Source organism: Salmo salar, chromosome ssa27 (assembly GCF_905237065.1).
Source record: "Salmo salar chromosome ssa27, Ssal_v3.1, whole genome shotgun sequence".
NCBI classification, from domain to species: Eukaryota; Metazoa; Chordata; class Actinopteri; order Salmoniformes; family Salmonidae; genus Salmo; species Salmo salar.
Window position 1 is genome coordinate 20,314,925 of NC_059468.1, and position 17,321 is coordinate 20,332,245.

Here is a 17,321-nt window from a genome sequence, read left to right on the forward strand (position 1 = left end):
CAGTTTTACAGTACTTTACATTATGCATAGCTGTGTATGTACCCTGTTTGGTTATTGAACAGACATCTGACCTGGACATATTGATACCGGAGTTCCTTCACACGTTCACCGTTTCTCTCAAAGGCTACAGCGTACAACTGCTTCATCCTTATTTTATGTTTCTCTAGGACTCTGGCAATTGTTGTTCTGCTGTCCGTATTCACACTCCCAAAAGTGATATTGTCTGCCCGCACTCTGTCCCAAATTTCCAGCAGTTTTATTGCATTGTTGCCAATTACCATGTCAACAATGGCAATTCCCTGTGCATCTGATAGGTAGCTTTATAGGCTAGAGAATGCAATGTATATTTACTACCTCTGCCTCTCTCTCCTGTGGGAGGCAACCTTTGGATCCTACTGAAAAACACAAATCAATATATACTGCTCAAAAAAATAAAGGGAACACTTAAACAACACATCCTAGATCTGAATGAAAGAAATAATCTTATTAAATACTTTTTTCTTTACATAGTTGAATGTGCTGACAACAAAATCACACAAAAATAATCAATGGAAATCCAATTTATCAACCCATGGAGGTCTGGATTTGGAGTCACACTCAAACTTAAAGTGGAAAACCACACTACAGGCTGATCCAACTTTGATGTAATGTCCTTAAAACAAGTCAAAATGAGGCTCAGTAGTGTGTGTGGCCTCCACGTGCCTGTATGACCTCCCTACAACGCCTGGGCATGCTCCTGATGAGGTGGCAGATGGTCTCCTGAGGGATCTCCTCCCAGACCTGGACTAAAGCATCCGCCAACTCCTGGACTGTCTGTGGTGCAACGTGGCGTTGGTGGATGGAGCGAGACATGATGTCCCAGATGTGCTCAATTGGATTCAGGTCTGGGGAACGGGCGGGCCAGTCCATAGCATCAATGCCTTCCTCTTGCAGGAACTGCTGACACACTCCAGCCACATGAGGTCTAGCATTGTCTTGCATTAGGAGGAACCCAGGGCCAACCGCACCAGCATATGGTCTCACAAGGGGTCTGAGGATCTCATCTCGGTACCTAATGGCAGTCAGGCTACCTCTGGCGAGCACATGGAGGGCTGTGCGGCCCCCCAAAGAAATGCCACCCCACACCATGACTCACCCACCGCCAAACCGGTCATGCTGGAGGATGTTACAGGCAGCAGAACGTTCTCCACGGCGTCTCCAGACTGTCACGTCTGTCACATGTGCTCAGTGTGAACCTGCTTTCATCTGTGAAGAGCACAGTGGCGAATTTGCCAATCTTGGTGTTCTCTGGCAAATGCCAAACGTCCTGCACGGTGTTGGGCTGTAAGCACAACCCCCACCTGTGGACGTCGGGCCCTCATACCACCCTCATGGAGTCTGTTTCTGACCGTTTGAGCAGACACATGCACATTTGTGGCCTGCTGGAGGTCATTTTGCAGGGCTCTGGCAGTGCTCCTCCTGCTCATCCTTGCACAAAGGCGGAGGTAGCGGTCCTGCTGCTGGGTTGTTGCCCTCCTACGGCCTCCTCCACGTCTCCTGAAGTACTGGCCTGTCTCCTGGTAGCGCCTCCATGCTCTGGACACTACGCTGACAGACACAGCAAACCTTCTTGCCACAGCTCGCATTGATGTGCCATCCTGGATGAGCTGCACTACCTGAGCCACTTGTGTGGGTTGTAGACTCCGTCTCATGCTACCACTAGAGTGAAAGCACCGCCAGCATTCAAAAGTGACCAAAACATCAGCCAGGAAGCATAAGAACTGAGAAGTGGTCTGTGGTCACCACCTGCCGAACCACTCCTTTATTGGGGGTGTCTAGCTAATTGCCTATAATTTCCACCTGTTGTCTATTCCATTTGCACAACAGCATGTGAAATGTATTGTCAATCAGTGTTGCTTCCTAAGTGGACAGTTTGATTTCACAGAAGTGTGATTGACTTGGAGTTACATTGTGTTGTTTAAGTGTTCCCTTTATTTTTTTGGAGCAGTGTATTTCAAAATGTCAGTACATGTAAAAATGTGAACATATTGTATTGTACTGTAATATGTAGTTCAATTACATTGAAGGATGCACATCTCACCTGTTGTTTTGCCAGAAAATGTGTACTATTGATGCAACTGTTGAACGCTGCAGATTTGGTTGCACTCTTAAACCAGCCTCTCTCAGAGAGACCAGGGTTTACAACATGGTCAATAATTGGGGCCCTTATCTCATCAGAGACCCCCAGCTCTTGGTCTTTGTCCTCCACACATTCTCCCTCTCCCTGCCACTCTTCTTTCCCCACCAACCTGTCTTCTTTGATCCATGTTTCCAAACTAAACCATTCCTAAGCCGTCCTCTTTTGTCTGTTTGGTAACGAGACTAAAAACAGGACACTTGGGTGGGCTTTCAGCTGAAATTGCAATCAGCTGTGTTTGGAATGATTAAATATTCTGATGAGATTTTCTATATGTTTTAATCTGGTTAGTGCAGAAATGCACAACATTTGCCATCATTTTGTTTTGAATGTGTTTTTAACAGTTTTGGAAACAGTGTGTTGGCATTTGAAAACGAGCTGAAAATATATAGTTTTGCAGGTGGTGGAGTATGAATGAGAAAAGAGTTAATCGATTTCGGAGAATGTGGTCATTGAATGCATTTTGTTTGTGTGAAAGCAATGAAAAATGATTCACAGTTTGGTCCACATACACTTCTGTTTCGCTGACTGTGTGAAGAGTTTTGACAATGTGACTTCAGTTTTGACCAATGCATGTTAGCAATTAAAAAAACCTGTAACTAAACATTAATTATAGACTAAACAGAGCAGGTAACAAGGTAACAAGTCAAATATTTTACCTGGCTATGTGCCAATGATACATACTTATTAAGATTAATAAATTATTGCATCTAATTAATTCAAATCTAATAACCACAAATAATTGTAAATGTATAATTGTATTATTTTACACACTTTTCAGTCAGTTTCAATACTGAAATATATGTGTTCTTAAAACAAACGTGCTGAAGCTTAAATACGGTGCACTCAAAAAGTATTCAGACCCCTTTTTCCACATTTTGTTACGTTACAACCTTATTCTAAAATGGATTAAATTGATTTTTCCCGTCATCTATCTACACACAATACCCCATAATGACAAAGCAAAAACATTTTTTACATTTTTTTAACATTTTTGCTAATTTATAAAAATTAAAAACTAAAATATTACATTTACATAAGTATTCAGACCCTTCACTCAGTATTAAAGTATTTTGGGTATAATGCTACAAGCTTGGCACACCATTCTTCTCTGCAGATCCTCTCAAGCTCTGTCAGGTTGGATGGGGAGCGTCGCTGCACAACTATTTTCAGGTCTCTCCAGAGATGTTCGATCGGGTTCAAGTCCGGGCTCTGGCTGGGCCACTCAAGGACATTCAGAGACCTGTCCCGAAGCCACTCATGCGTTGTCTTGGCTGTATGCTTAGGGTCGTTGTCCTGTTGGAATGTGAACCTACGCCCCAGTCCTGAGGTCCTGAGCACTCTGGAGCAGGTTTTCATCAAGGATCTTTCTGTACTTTGCTCCGTTCATCTTTCCCTTGATCCTGACTAATCTCCCAGTCCCTGCCGCTGAAAAATATCCCCACAGCATAATGCGGCCACCGCCATGCTTCACCGTGGGGATGGTGCAAGGTTTTCTCCAGATGTGACGTTTGGCATTCAGGCCAAAGAGTTCAATCTTGGTTTCATCAGACCAGAGCATCTTGTTTCTCATGGTCTGAGAGTCCTTTAAGTGCCCTTTAGCAAACTCCAAGCGGGCTGTCATGTGCCTTTTACTGAGGTGTGGCTTCCGTCTGGCCACTCTACCATTAAGGCCTGATTGGTGGAATGCTGCAGAGATGGCTGTCCTTCTGGAATGTTCTCCCATCTCCACAGAGGAACTCTGGAGCTCTGTCAGTGTAACCATCAGGTTCTTGTTCACCTCCCTGATCAAGGCCCTTCTCCCCGATTGCTCAGTTTGGCTGGGCTGCCAGCTGTTGGAAGATTCTTGGTGGTTCCAAACTTATTCCATTTAAGAATGATGAAGGCCACTGTGTTCTTGGAGACCTTCAATGCTGCAGATATTTTTTGGTACCCTTCCCCAGATCTGTGCCTCGACACAATCCTGTCTCTGAGCTCTATGGACAAATCCTTCGACCTCATGGCTTGGTTTTTGCTCTGACATTCACTGTCAACTGTGGGACCTTATATAGACAGGTGTGTGCCTTTCCAAATCATGTCCAATCAATTGACTTTACCACAGGTGGACTCCTATCAAGTTGTAGAAACATCTCAAGGATGATCAATGGAAACAGGATGCACCTGAGCTCAATTTCCAGTCTCATAGCAAAGGACCTGAATACTTATGTAAATAAGGTATTTCAGTTTTTTATTTCTAAAAACCTGTTTTCACATTGTCATTATGAGGTATTGTGTGTAGATTGATGAGGAAAATATGTCCTTTAATCGATCTTAGAATAAGGCTGTAACGTTACAAAATGTGGAAAAAGGGAAGGGTCTGAAAACATTCCGAGTGCACTGTAAATGTAGATTAATCATGCCATAAATGCATACACATTTTCTCTTTCTTCTTCTCTATTTTCATTACTAGACTGATGGATACACAGTTAAATGTGCATATAAGGCGATTCTGAACAATCAATTAATTAATCAATGAAGATGCTGAACAGACGTGTGTTTACAAGACAAAGACGCATTTTAATCACCTAACCACAGTGTATGTGTCCCAAATGGCACCCTATTCCCTTTTTAGTGCACTACTTTTGACCAGAGTACATAGAATTTTTGGTTAAACAGTGAACTGTAAAGGGAATAGGGTGCCATTTGGGACGCAGGCAGTGGATCCTTAAAAAGAACCCTCTAAATAGATGTATCCACGTGACCAGCCATCCTTTTGTGACCAGTGACACACCAACGGAGTTGGGCTCAGACGACTGTGGCTAAGACTGTAACACGATCAACACATAACAGCTGCTAAAAGTAAGGCCCTTTGAGGTAAATCTGCTCCTAAAGAGGCCCTTGATACCAGTTTAACTTTTTGATGAGGTGAAGTCCTCTGTGGCCCTTAATCTCATTCGTGTTTCTTAGAGGACTCGAGACAGAAATGTCAAGTGTCTATCAGACACTATAAATCCTGTCAATACTCTGCAATCTGTTCTAGATAAGTGTATTGTTCTGTTTGGGGTGTTTTGTTTCCCTCTTTTTCCATCTGTCTTTTTGTATTGTTATTTGTATATAGTGTTACTATTGTTTAATCTGAGGAGTTGATCGGTGTAGAGCTAGAACTTGTTTTTAACCTGACCTACAACCCAAATATTATCTGAATCAGAATCACCTTTATTCGCTATGTACATTTACACTGAATTTTACTTGGTGATATGGTGCTGGTAGCAGTAGACAACATATGGAGACAGAAACAGACAGAGGAATTTACACAAAGTTTACATACATTATATAGTAAAAAAAAGTTAAGTGAACATAGAATATAGAAGTGAATTATAGTTTTACACCGAATTGAAACAGACTATAAACACACTTCACACTGATCAACTTGTTTCCTTTGGGATTGCATACTTTCTGGACCAAAATGGCCATGTATATAAAATAATCATTAATGATATAGCTCTTACAGAAATACAGAAAAAGTCAGGTATATATTCTGTTCTCAATACATTTTTTCCCCATAATGTTTCAATAGTAATGACTCTAGACAGATCCTTCAGGATTGACTGATCAAATAAAAGGTTCATTCATTATTTCCTTTGGTCTACTGGGTTGCACCACCATGAAATGCACATCTTAAACTGGCACTAAGTAACTGTAATTGAGTACTAACGTTTCAGAGAGCAGAGTTTTTTTGTATCCACTCTTCTGATGACATGATCTACTCTACAAACCCTTCAAAGAGGTCGAGCTGCTTACTACTAAAACTCCAAATACCCAAAACAGCCACGGTCATTCAACAATCAAATACGGTATTGTAAAAAGGCATAATTTCAACCTTAGATGCCATGCACACACCATAGATATGCTATTTCTTCATAAGCAGCATAAAATCGCTCTTTCACTAAATTGAAATCTCTCCTGAATTTAAAATAATAAATAAAACTATATATATAAACATAAACACTGATATCTACTCAAAACTCACCCAAAGCATGGGAGCATTTGAGGAGCAAGACTGGTTGCTCCTTCAGACACAGGCATTGCCAGGCTTGAACCGTTAACTGGTCCACGGAGGTGAGGTGACCATTTTTCCAAAATAAGCATTTCGGCTCATATGCTATTTCCGAGGTCTCACAGAAAGGTCAGTGGATCTATGAGTATGAGTATATACAGTATATCCTCTTGGTGGTAATGCCCCATGGCCCAACCTTGGTTGTCCAGTCCAGTCCAGTCCATCCAGGTTCTCAGCAACAACATTCCCGGGAGAGTCTTCAACCTCGTTCCTCAGCACCTGTCGATACTGGAAGCCGAAGCAGGCTTGTCCCTAATATATTCCCTCCCTGATCGATCACTTGAGGTCTCAGAGGGTTCAAAGCTGGTCAAGAACAATTTTCAGATGGCAGGCTTCAGTCTTGCAAGGATAGGGCCTGGTTTGACATGTTATCCTGAGCCAGATGTCCCCGTCCAACACCGTGTTACCTGAGAAGGACACCAGGCTAACACCAGGCCCCTGGACAACCTCCCCTCACAAGGCTGGGGTGAGCCCAGGCAAACCATTGGAGAGGCCCAATGATTCTGAATTAACACAACAGCGTTCACCCCAAAGCGAGTGAGGCAAAAGTCTATTAGGTTTATCACTATACTAGCTCACATGTGTCAAGGGTGTTAACATTCAATAACAATATTCTTTTCCTGGGGGTTTCTGCTTGTTGTTTTGTACCACTAATGACACTTTTATCTTTTATGGTACTAAACATATATTTATACACTTCCATCAATAGTGCTGGCTAGTGTGATAATTTGAAGTTCCAACGGTTTTCAAAAGTTGGTTATCTATAAAGTAATTTGTGCCACAACAGTGCACAGTGCTGCCTGATCATGTTCATACCTCCTACTACTACTAGATCTACTACTACTACATCAACTACTACTACTACATCTACTACTACTACTACATCTACTACATCTACATCTACTACTACTAGATCTACTACTACTAGATCTAACTACTACTACATCAACTACTACTACATCTACTACTACTACATCTACTTCTACTACTACTAGATCTACTACTACTACTACTACAACATCAACTACTACTACATCTACTACTACTACTACATCAACTACTACTACATCTACTACTACTACTACTACTACTACATCTACTACATCTACCTACTACTAGATACTTTTTCAGTTGTAAATGTCCGCACATTATCAACGTGCTCACAGTGCTGAGAAGCCTTCTCAGAACAGGACTTATGTTGTTTGGGTGAATCTCAGGCCATGGGGTCATGAGTGTCATAGTTAATGACAAGCAGATGCTCGTAGTCAATACTGCTAACTAGTCAGGCCCAAATCACCCAACATGTCGGAAACTGATTGAGTAGCTCAATAAAGTCACTAAGAAATGTTAAATATGCTATTATCTGGTTCATTGTCTTGTATAGATATTTGTACTAAAATACCAAAGTTAGAGGTTGGTGACAGTGGCCAGGTAACCAAAACCAAAGCATGGATTGAAGTCTTTTCTCATCCATAGACTGCTTACAGGTCAAGGAAACAAATAGGTTATTTTTCTAATTTGGGTGAACTGTCCCTTACACTGTCCGTTAATGTGTGTTAATACGTGCTAATGGTAATCTGACATCTGTACACCAAATGGACAACAAAACAACAGCAGAATGAGCTGACGCAGTTGAATGAGACAACATGAGTCATCATGACCAGCTGGGAAAAACTTGAATTTTGGAGATAAATGAATCTGAATCCAGTCTCTTCATCACCCCCCCCCCCATCCCCCTTCTCCTGTTCGTTACTGTTAATCACCTATCAAGATGTACTGTTTGAAGCAATGACTCAATGATGCAATTACGTGCCTCTAATGACACCCAATGCACTAATTTTGACCAGATCTCCATTGGGCTCTGGTCCTTCACTGTCATTTGGGATGACTAAGTGATGCCTTGACAGAATTATCTGGGGGAAAGATCGGGCATATAAGGACAAAGATGTTAGGGAAAAGTCTAAATGATAAGCCCTTGAACAACCTTGAAGGGTTGATACTATAACTATACATATATTATAAGTAACATATCATTCTGTGACCAGACGTGTCAGAGGAGAACAGTAAGGTCACTGTTAATGAGAGGACAAAAGTGGAAGAATATGCCAACGCTTTGTTGTCATGCGTAATGAGCCGTTCCTCAGAGGGCTCCTAACTAACCCTCCAGTGACTGGACTCATCAGATCATACACATCACAGTCACTCTGATGCCTCAATGGACACAAACACACACAAATCTCCCTTAAACAGCTCACCAGATCAATACAACAAGATTCACGTTGTTGACTACTTTGAGCACCTAAACTACCAGAAGTCAATCAGTTATTTTCAAAGGAAGGAGACATGAAGAGACATTCTGCTATTTGTTGGAGAGTTAAGAATTGTAAAGAAATAAATCAGTGGAAGCTCTAGCTAGCCAGCTTTGACACAGTGCTGGATAGGCTTCCACCCAAAGTGCTGTTTTGCATGCTGTTGGGAAGATCATCTGACCAAAACCTCAGAAACTCCAACACCTATACACACTTCATGCAAATGAAACGGCTACAGGCTGGTGTGGAGTAGCTGTCTGCTCAGGACCAGCCTGGCACAGTGAGAAGGGCATGACACACACACACATACACGCACAAACTACTGTCCTGTCCTTAGATGCACTGGTGGCCTGAATGAGGCTGATGCTACTGCCGGGCATGACATTTGCATAAAAATAAGCATGCCTAGCGTGTGTGTGTATGTGTGTGTGTGTGTGTGTGTGTGTGTGTGTGTGTGTGTGTGTGTGTGTGTGTGTGTGTGTGTGTGTGTGTAAGAGAAAGCCAGAGGAGAGAAAGAGGGCGACAGTGAGGAGAGAGAGAGAGAAGGAGGAACAGACAGACAGACATTTAGAAGGCTTCAGTTAGAGCTACAGAACAGCCAGCCAGCCAGCCAGCCAGCCAGCCAGCCAGCCAGCCAGACAGCCAGACAGCCAGCAAGCAGCCAGCCAGCCAGCAAGACAGCCAGACAGCCAGCCAGCCAGCCAGCCAGCCAGCAAGACAGCCAGCCAGCCAGACAGCCAGCCAGCAAGACAGCCAGACAGCCAGCCAGCCAGCCAGCCAGACAGCCAGACAGACAGACAGACAGACAGACAGACAGACAGACAGACAGACAGACAGACAGACAGACAGACAGACAGACAGACAGACAGACAGACAGACAGACAGAGCCACAGTTGGTATGTTGTGTCCCGCATCCATCTGGATGTGAGACAGAGAACTGAATTATTCAAGTCAGAACCTAAAAATGGAGCACTAAAGGAGGGGAGTGTGTGTATGTGTGTCTATGAACAGTTCTACCAGCCAATACATTACACACACTATATGGTGACTCCTGTTCTTGAACAGCTCATTCCAAAATCATGGGAATTCATATGGAGTTGGTCCCCCCTTCGCTGCTATAACAGCCTCTTCTGGGAAGGCTTTCCACTAGATGTTGGAACATTGCTGCAGAGACTTGCTTCCATTCAGCCACAAGAGCATTAGTGAGGTCAGGCACTGATGTTGGGTGATTAGGCCTGGCTCGCAGCCGGCGTTCCAATTCATCCCAAAGGTGTTCAATGGGGTTGAGGTCATGTGCAGACCAGTCAAGTTCTTCCACACCCATCTCGACAAACCATTTCTGTATGGATCTCCCTCTGTGCATGGGGGCATTGTCATGCTGAAACAGGAAAAGGCCTTCCCCAAACTGCCACAAAGTTGGAAGTACAGAATTGTTTAGAATGTCATTGTATGCCGTAGCATTAAGATTTCCCTTCACTGGAACTAAGGGGCCTAGCACGAACCATGAAAAACAGCCCCAGACCATTATTCCTCCTCCACCAAACTTTACAGTTGGCACTTTACATTCAGGCAGGTAGCGTTCTCCTGGCATCCGCAGAAATGTGACGAACTGACTTGTTGGAAAAGCGTCATCTTATGACGGTGCCAAGTTGAAAGTCACTGAGCTCTTCAGTACGGGCCATTCTTTGTTTGCATGGCTGTGTGCTCGATTTTATACACCTGTCAGCAACGGGTGTGGCTGAAATAGCCGAATCCACTCATTTGAAGGTCTAATTATAACCTAACACAGTGGTGCTATGAATCTACTAGTTTACAGGCCACATCAGGCCTGCAAGTCACATTATGCTGGCTTGCAAAGTGATGTGTAATTCCTATTGGAATCCAGCCAGAGTTATCCAACAAGTGGAATGGTTAATCACCTGCAACCTGCATTCAGAATGAATGCCAGGGTAGGGAAGATGAGAAACTGAGACTACCTCAATCATCTAAACTTGCAGTAAATGCAATTACTAACAGAATGGATTCTTAACATGAATCTACCAAGCATAACAGCATAACATGTAGCGTAGCATGAATCAACCAAGCAATGTACATGCAAAAACACAGATATTACAGAAAAACGAACAATTCTGAAAAGCTCCCTGCAATAGAGCATGCTGGGAAATACTATATATGGTTCTATGTAGAACCCTTCTTGCCTTAGAATGGCGCTGGAGAGGATGGCTGACGTTTTACATGTTCCTAACCAACTGTGTTATTTTGTTCGTCTTTTTGCGTTGTTCGTAACTTATTTTTTAACTTATTTTGTCCATAATGTTGCTGCTACCGTCTCTTATGACAGAAAATAACTTTTGGACATCAGAACAACGATTACTCATCACAAACTAGTAGAAGATTTTTCCTTTAACGAGTCCGACGTGAAGCACATTCATTGGGAACATGCCCAAATCCCCGTCATTTGCGTGAAGTGAAGTCGGAGACAAAGGGGGCGGGGGTCGGGCTGCCTTCTGAGAATTCCTAGGTGAGCGAGTAAAACCCCACTGCCATCCGTCCCATTGGCAAACATGCAATCATTGGAAAACCAAATCGATTACATTAAATCGGGACATTTAAAACTGTAATATCGTCTGTTTCACCGAGTCGGGGCTGAACGACGACATGAACATCATACAGCTGGTGGGTTTTACACTGTATCGGCAGGATAGAACAGCAGCCTCTGGTAAGACAAGGGGTGAGGGTCTATGTATATTCGTAAACAACAGCTGGTGCACAATATCTAAGGCAGTCTCGAGGTTTTGCTCGCCTGAGGTAGAGAATCTCACGATAAGCTGTAGACCACACTATCTACCAAGAGAGTTTTTATCTGTATTTTTCGTAGCGGTCTACATACCACCACAGACCGATGCTGGCACTAAGACCGCACTCAATGAGCTGTATACCGCCATAAGCAAACAGGAAAACACTCATCCAGAGGTGGCGCTCCTAGTGGCCGGGGACTTTAATGCAGGGAAACTTAAATCCGTTTTACCAAATTTCCACCAGCATGTTAAATGTGCAACCTGAGGGAAAAAAACACTAGACCCGAGAAGCATACAAAGCTCTACCTCACCCTCCATTTGGCAAATCTGACCATAATTCTATCCTCCTGATTCCTGCTTACAAGCAAAAATTAAAGCAGGAAGCACCAGACTACAAAGGGAAGCACAGCCGAGAGCAGCCCAGTGACACAAGCCTACCAGACGAGCTACATAACTTCTATGCTCGCTTCGAGGCAAGTAACACTGAAACATGCATGAGAGCATCAGCTGTTCCGGACGACTGTGTGACCACGCTCTCCTCAGCCAATGTGAGTAAGACCTTTAAACAGAACAACAGTCACAAGGCTGCAGGGCCAGAAGGATTACTAGGACTTGTACTGCAAGCACACGCTGACCAATTGGCAAGTGTCTTCACTAACATTTTCAACCTCTCCCTGGCTCAGTCTGTAATACCAACATGTTTTAAGCAGACCACCATAGTGCCTGTGCCGATGAACACTAAGGTAACCTGCCTAAATGACTATCAACCCGTAGCACTCACGTCTGTAGCCATGAAGTGCTTTGAAAGGCTGGTCATGGCTCACATCAACACCATTATCCCAGAAACCCTAGACCCACTCCAATTTGCATACTACCCCAACAGATCCACAGATGGTTCAATCTCTATTGCGCTCCACACTGCCCTTTCCCACCTGGACAAAAGGAACACCTATGTGAGAATGCTATTCATTGACTACAGCTCAGCATTCAACACCATGATGCCCTCAAAGCTCATCACTAACGTAAGGACCCTGGGACTAAACACCTCCCTCTGCAACTGGATCCTGGACTTCCTGATGGGCCGCCCCCATGTGGTAAGGGGTGGTAACAACACATCCGCTACGCTGATCCTCAACACGGGGGCCCCCTCAGGGGTGTGTGTTCAGTCCCCTCCTGTACTCCCTGTTCGATCATGACTGCATGGCCAGGCATGACTCCAACACCATCATTAAGTTTGCCGATGACACAATAGCGGTAGGCCTGATCACCGACAACGATGAGACAGCCTATAGGGAGGAGGTCAGAGTCCTGGAAGTGTGGTACCAGGACAACAACCTCTCCCTCAACATGATCAAGACAAAGGAGATGATTGTGGACTACAGGAAACGGAGAACCGAGCACGCCCCCATTCTCATCGACGAGGCTGTAGTAGAGCAGGTTGCGAGCTTCAAGTTCTTTGGTGTCCACATCACCAACAAACTAACATGGTCCAAGCACACCAAGACAGTTGTGAAGAGAGCACGACAAAACCTATACTGAAAAGATTTGGCATGCGTCCTCAAATCCTCAAAAGGTTCTACAGCTGCACCATCGAGAGCATCTTGACTGGTTGCATCACTGCCTGGTATGGCAACTGCTCGGCCTCCGACCGCAAGGCACTACAGAGGGTAGTGTGTACGGCCCAGTACATCACTGGGGCCAAGCTTCCTGCCATCCAGGACCTCTATACCAGGCGGTGTCAGAGGAAGGCCCTAAACATTGTCAAAGACTCCAGCCACCCTAGTCATAGACTGTTCTCTCTGCTACCGCATAGCAAGCAGTACCGGAGCGCCAAGTCTAGGTACAAGAGGCTTCTAAATAGCTTCTACCCCAACCCATAAGACTCCTGAACATCTAATCAAATGGCTACCCAGGCTATTTGCATTGCCCCCCCCTCTTTTACACTGTTGCTACTCTCTGTTATTATCTATGCATAGTCACTTTAATAACTCTACCTACATGTACATACATATTACCTCAATTTCCTTGACTAACTGGTGCCCCCGCACATTGACTCTGAACCGGTACCACCTGTATATATTCTTATTTATTTATTATTTTTAATTTTTTTACATGTATTTATTTATTTTGGAAGTTTTTTAAATGTTTTTTTTTTTAACTGCATTATTGGTTAGTACGCATTTCACTGTAAGGTCTACACCTGTTGTATTCGGCGCATGTGACAAATACAAATACCCTTTCTTACATAAACAGTTCTTAGGATGTTAAAGGTTCTAGGTATCTAGTTAGAACCCTTTGCCTCACAAAGAACCCTAGTCTTCCAAAAAGGGTCGTTCTGATCAAAACAGTTCTTGGTAGAACCCTATCCCTCTGCAAATAACCCTTTTGGAACCCTTTTTCTAAGAGTGTAAAATACATTGTGTAGAAGACAGCACCACAGAATTAAACTACTTTACTTCAGAAGTACCCTATACAGTGCCTTGCAAAAGTATTCATCCCACTTGGGGTTTTTCCTATTTTGTTGCATTACAACCTATAATTTAAATCGATTTTTATTTGGATTTCATGTAATAGACATACACAAAATAGTCCAAATTGGTGAAGTGAAATGAAAAAAAATTACTTAAAAAAGTAAAAGTGGTGTGTGCGTATGTATTCACCCCCTTTGCTATGAAGCCCCTAAATAAGATCTGGTGCAACTAATTACCTCCAGAAGTGTCCCGTGTGGCTCAGTTGGTAGAGCATGGTGTTTGCAACGCCAGGGTTGTGGGTTCGATTCCCACGGGGGACCAGTACGGAAACAAAAAAAACTAAATGTACTGTAAGTCGCTCTGGATAAGAACGTCTGCTAAATGCCTAAAATGTAAAAAAAATGTAAGAAGTCACATAATTAGTTAAATAAAGTCCACCTGTGTGCAATCTATGTGTCACATGATCTCAGTATATATACACCTGTTCTGAAAGGCCCCAGAGTCTGCAACACCACTAAGCAAGGGGCACCACCAAGCAAGCAGCACCATGAAGACCAAGGAGCTCTCCAAACAGGTCAGGGACAATGTTGTGGGGAAGTACAGATGAGGGTTGAGTTATAGAAAAATATCCTAAACTTTGAACATCCCACAGAGTACCATTAAATCCATTATTAAATAATAGAAAGAATATGGCACCACAACAAACTTGCCAAGAGAGGGCCGCCCACCAAAACTCATGGACCAGGAAAGGAGGGCATTAATCAGAGAGGCAACAAAGATAACCTGAAGGAGCTGCAAAGCTCCACAGCGGAGATTGGAGTATCTGTCCATAGGACCACTTTAAGCAGTACACTCCACAGAGCTGGGCTTTATGGAAGAGTGGCCAGAAAAAAAGCCATTGCTTAAAGAAAAAAATAAGCAAACATGTTTGGTGTTCGCCAAAAGGCATGTGGGAGACTCCCCAAACATATGGAAGAAGGTACCCTGGTCAGATGAGACTAAAATTTAGCTTTTTGGCCATCAAGGAAAAAGCTATGTCTGGCGCAAATCCAACACCTCTCATCACCCTGAGAACACCATGTTTTTCATCAGCGGGGACTGAGAAACTGGTCAGAATTTAAGGAATGATGGATGGCGCTAAATACAGAGAAATTATTGCGGGAAACCTGTTTCAGTCTTCCAGAGATTTGAGACTGGGACGGAAGGACAATGACCCTAAGCATACTGCTAAAGCAACACTCTAGTGGTTTTAGGGGAAACATGTAAATGTCTTGGAATGGCCTAGTCAAAGCCCAGACCTCAATCCAATTGAGAATATGTGGTATGACTTAAAGATTGCTGTGCACCAGTGGAACCCATCCAACTTGAAGGAGCTGGAGCAGTTTTGCCTTGAAGAATGGGCAAAAATCCCAGGGGCTGGATGTGCCAAGCTTATAGAGACATACCCCAAAAGACTTGCTGCTGTAATTGCTTTGGGGGGGTGAATAGCTATGTACGCCCAAGTTTTCAGTTTTTTTTTTGTCTTATTTCTTGTTTGTTTCACAAGAAAAAACATTTTGCATCTTCAAAGTGATAGGCATGTTGTGTAAATCCAATGATACAAACCCCCCAAAAAATCAATTTTAATTCCAAGTTGTAAGGCAACAAAATAGGAAAAATGCCAAGGGGGGTGAATACTTTCGCAAGCTACTGTATGTTACCAGTAGCAAAATTAGTGACACGTGAATGTCTTTGACCTCATCAAGCACACTGATCCTCTGCCAGGTAACACTAACACACATGTAACCTGTATGGCACATATAAGGCTCTGACTAAGGCCTTGAGGCTGAAACATTGGCACAAAAAATGCATATGTGATGCTTTGCAAGCGCAGGGTGTGGAGGAGCTTCTCTTTAAACAGTGAGGACCCAACCAAACCCTGTCTGTTTCCATATTCAGCCTGGACATCTACATGTGAATAAAACACAGGCACGAAGAGTACCCAGCTGGCATGACATGATGCTATCTCCCTCAGACATGACTATTTAGTTCAGATCTCTGTCAGTAAGGCCAGCGGACACACACACACACAGCTTTCCCAGAATGAAAGGGAAGATCAGGGTGTATCTGACACGGGGAAATGATTTAATAATTGGATCTCTAATTCATATGTGATTTGCTACAAAGAGGTTTAGAATGTCACTGAAGTTCTGCGTGTTCCTTCTACCTGAATTGCATGAAATATACATTTGATGGCCCATTCGATGATATTGAGTTCAATAGGGTCAGATACCTGTCAATGGGACATGTAATTCTCCAACAACAAACGATATTCTGAGTGCAGTGTTTCTTCACTCTGTTGCTCGACTACCCCCAATGTAAGACTTTGTCCCCCGTTAAGGCATTTGCATGCTTCCCATCCGAAGCAGTTTGGAAGAGTTTGTGTATATATTATGATGACATTTTGTGAATGTTTTATTTATTTTGGACTTCGGTAAGGGTTTTGTTGGCTGTTCGGGCACACAACTTTTTTTCCGGAGGCCAGCCAAAGTCTACGCCCCTTTGTCTGTAACTGGTCAACTGTAGGGATTGTTCAATAAAGTCTTTGTTGTCATTCAATGAGAGATGACTAATTTTCATGCACACTGCACCAAACATCTTAGTTAGATATAAAATTGCGCAACTAAGGTCTCTTTGGCAAAAACGTGAACATTTATGACAGATTTATCAAGCTATTTCAGATGAATTCTAAGAAACATAAACAGATTTCTCAAGCTATTTCAGATGAATTCTAAGAAACATAATCTCAAAATGGACAAACGGTACTAGTGCTGCTTTTTCTAGTTTTTCCAGCGAAGGTCTTTTAAGGGAGTATGTGAGCACACTCGTTTGGTTCGCCTAGCCAACTTCGGCTAGCCGCCAGCCCGAACTGAAGCCCCATCACAAACAAATGCATTAAGTTGGTGGATACCAGAGTCAAGAAACACTACTTTAGTGTAACCCCACAAACCAGACAGACAGCTTAAAATAAAGAAGAATGAGGATGAGGAATAGAACTGTACCATGTAGATACTGTAGATAGACAGATATAATAGGTGAGAGTGAGGAATAGAACTGTACCATGTAGATACTGTAGATAGACAGATATAATAAGTGAGAGGGAGGAATAGAACTGTACCATGTAGATACTGTAGATAGACAGATATAATAGGTGAGAGGGAGGAATAGAACTGTACCATGTAGATACTGTAGATAGACAGATATAATAAGTGAGAGGGAGGAATAGAACTGTACCATGTAGATACTGTAGATAGACAGATATAATAAAGGTGAGAGGGAGGAATAGAACTGTACCATGTAGATACTGTAGATAGACAGATATAATAAGTGAGAGGGAGGAATAGAACTGTACCATGTAGATACTGTAGATAGACAGATATAATAGGTGAGAGGGAGGAATAGAACTGTACCATGTAGATACTGTGGATAGAC

General features: G+C 43.1%; 1 protein-coding gene across 8 annotated transcripts in view; it reads right to left on the minus strand.

Annotated features, from left to right (window-relative positions):
• LOC106588669 (thyroid hormone receptor beta) overlaps window positions 1-17,321 on the minus strand; it is a 138,521-nt gene that overhangs the window by 20,745 nt on the left and 100,455 nt on the right. The gene's annotated exons all lie outside the window — the stretch shown is intronic.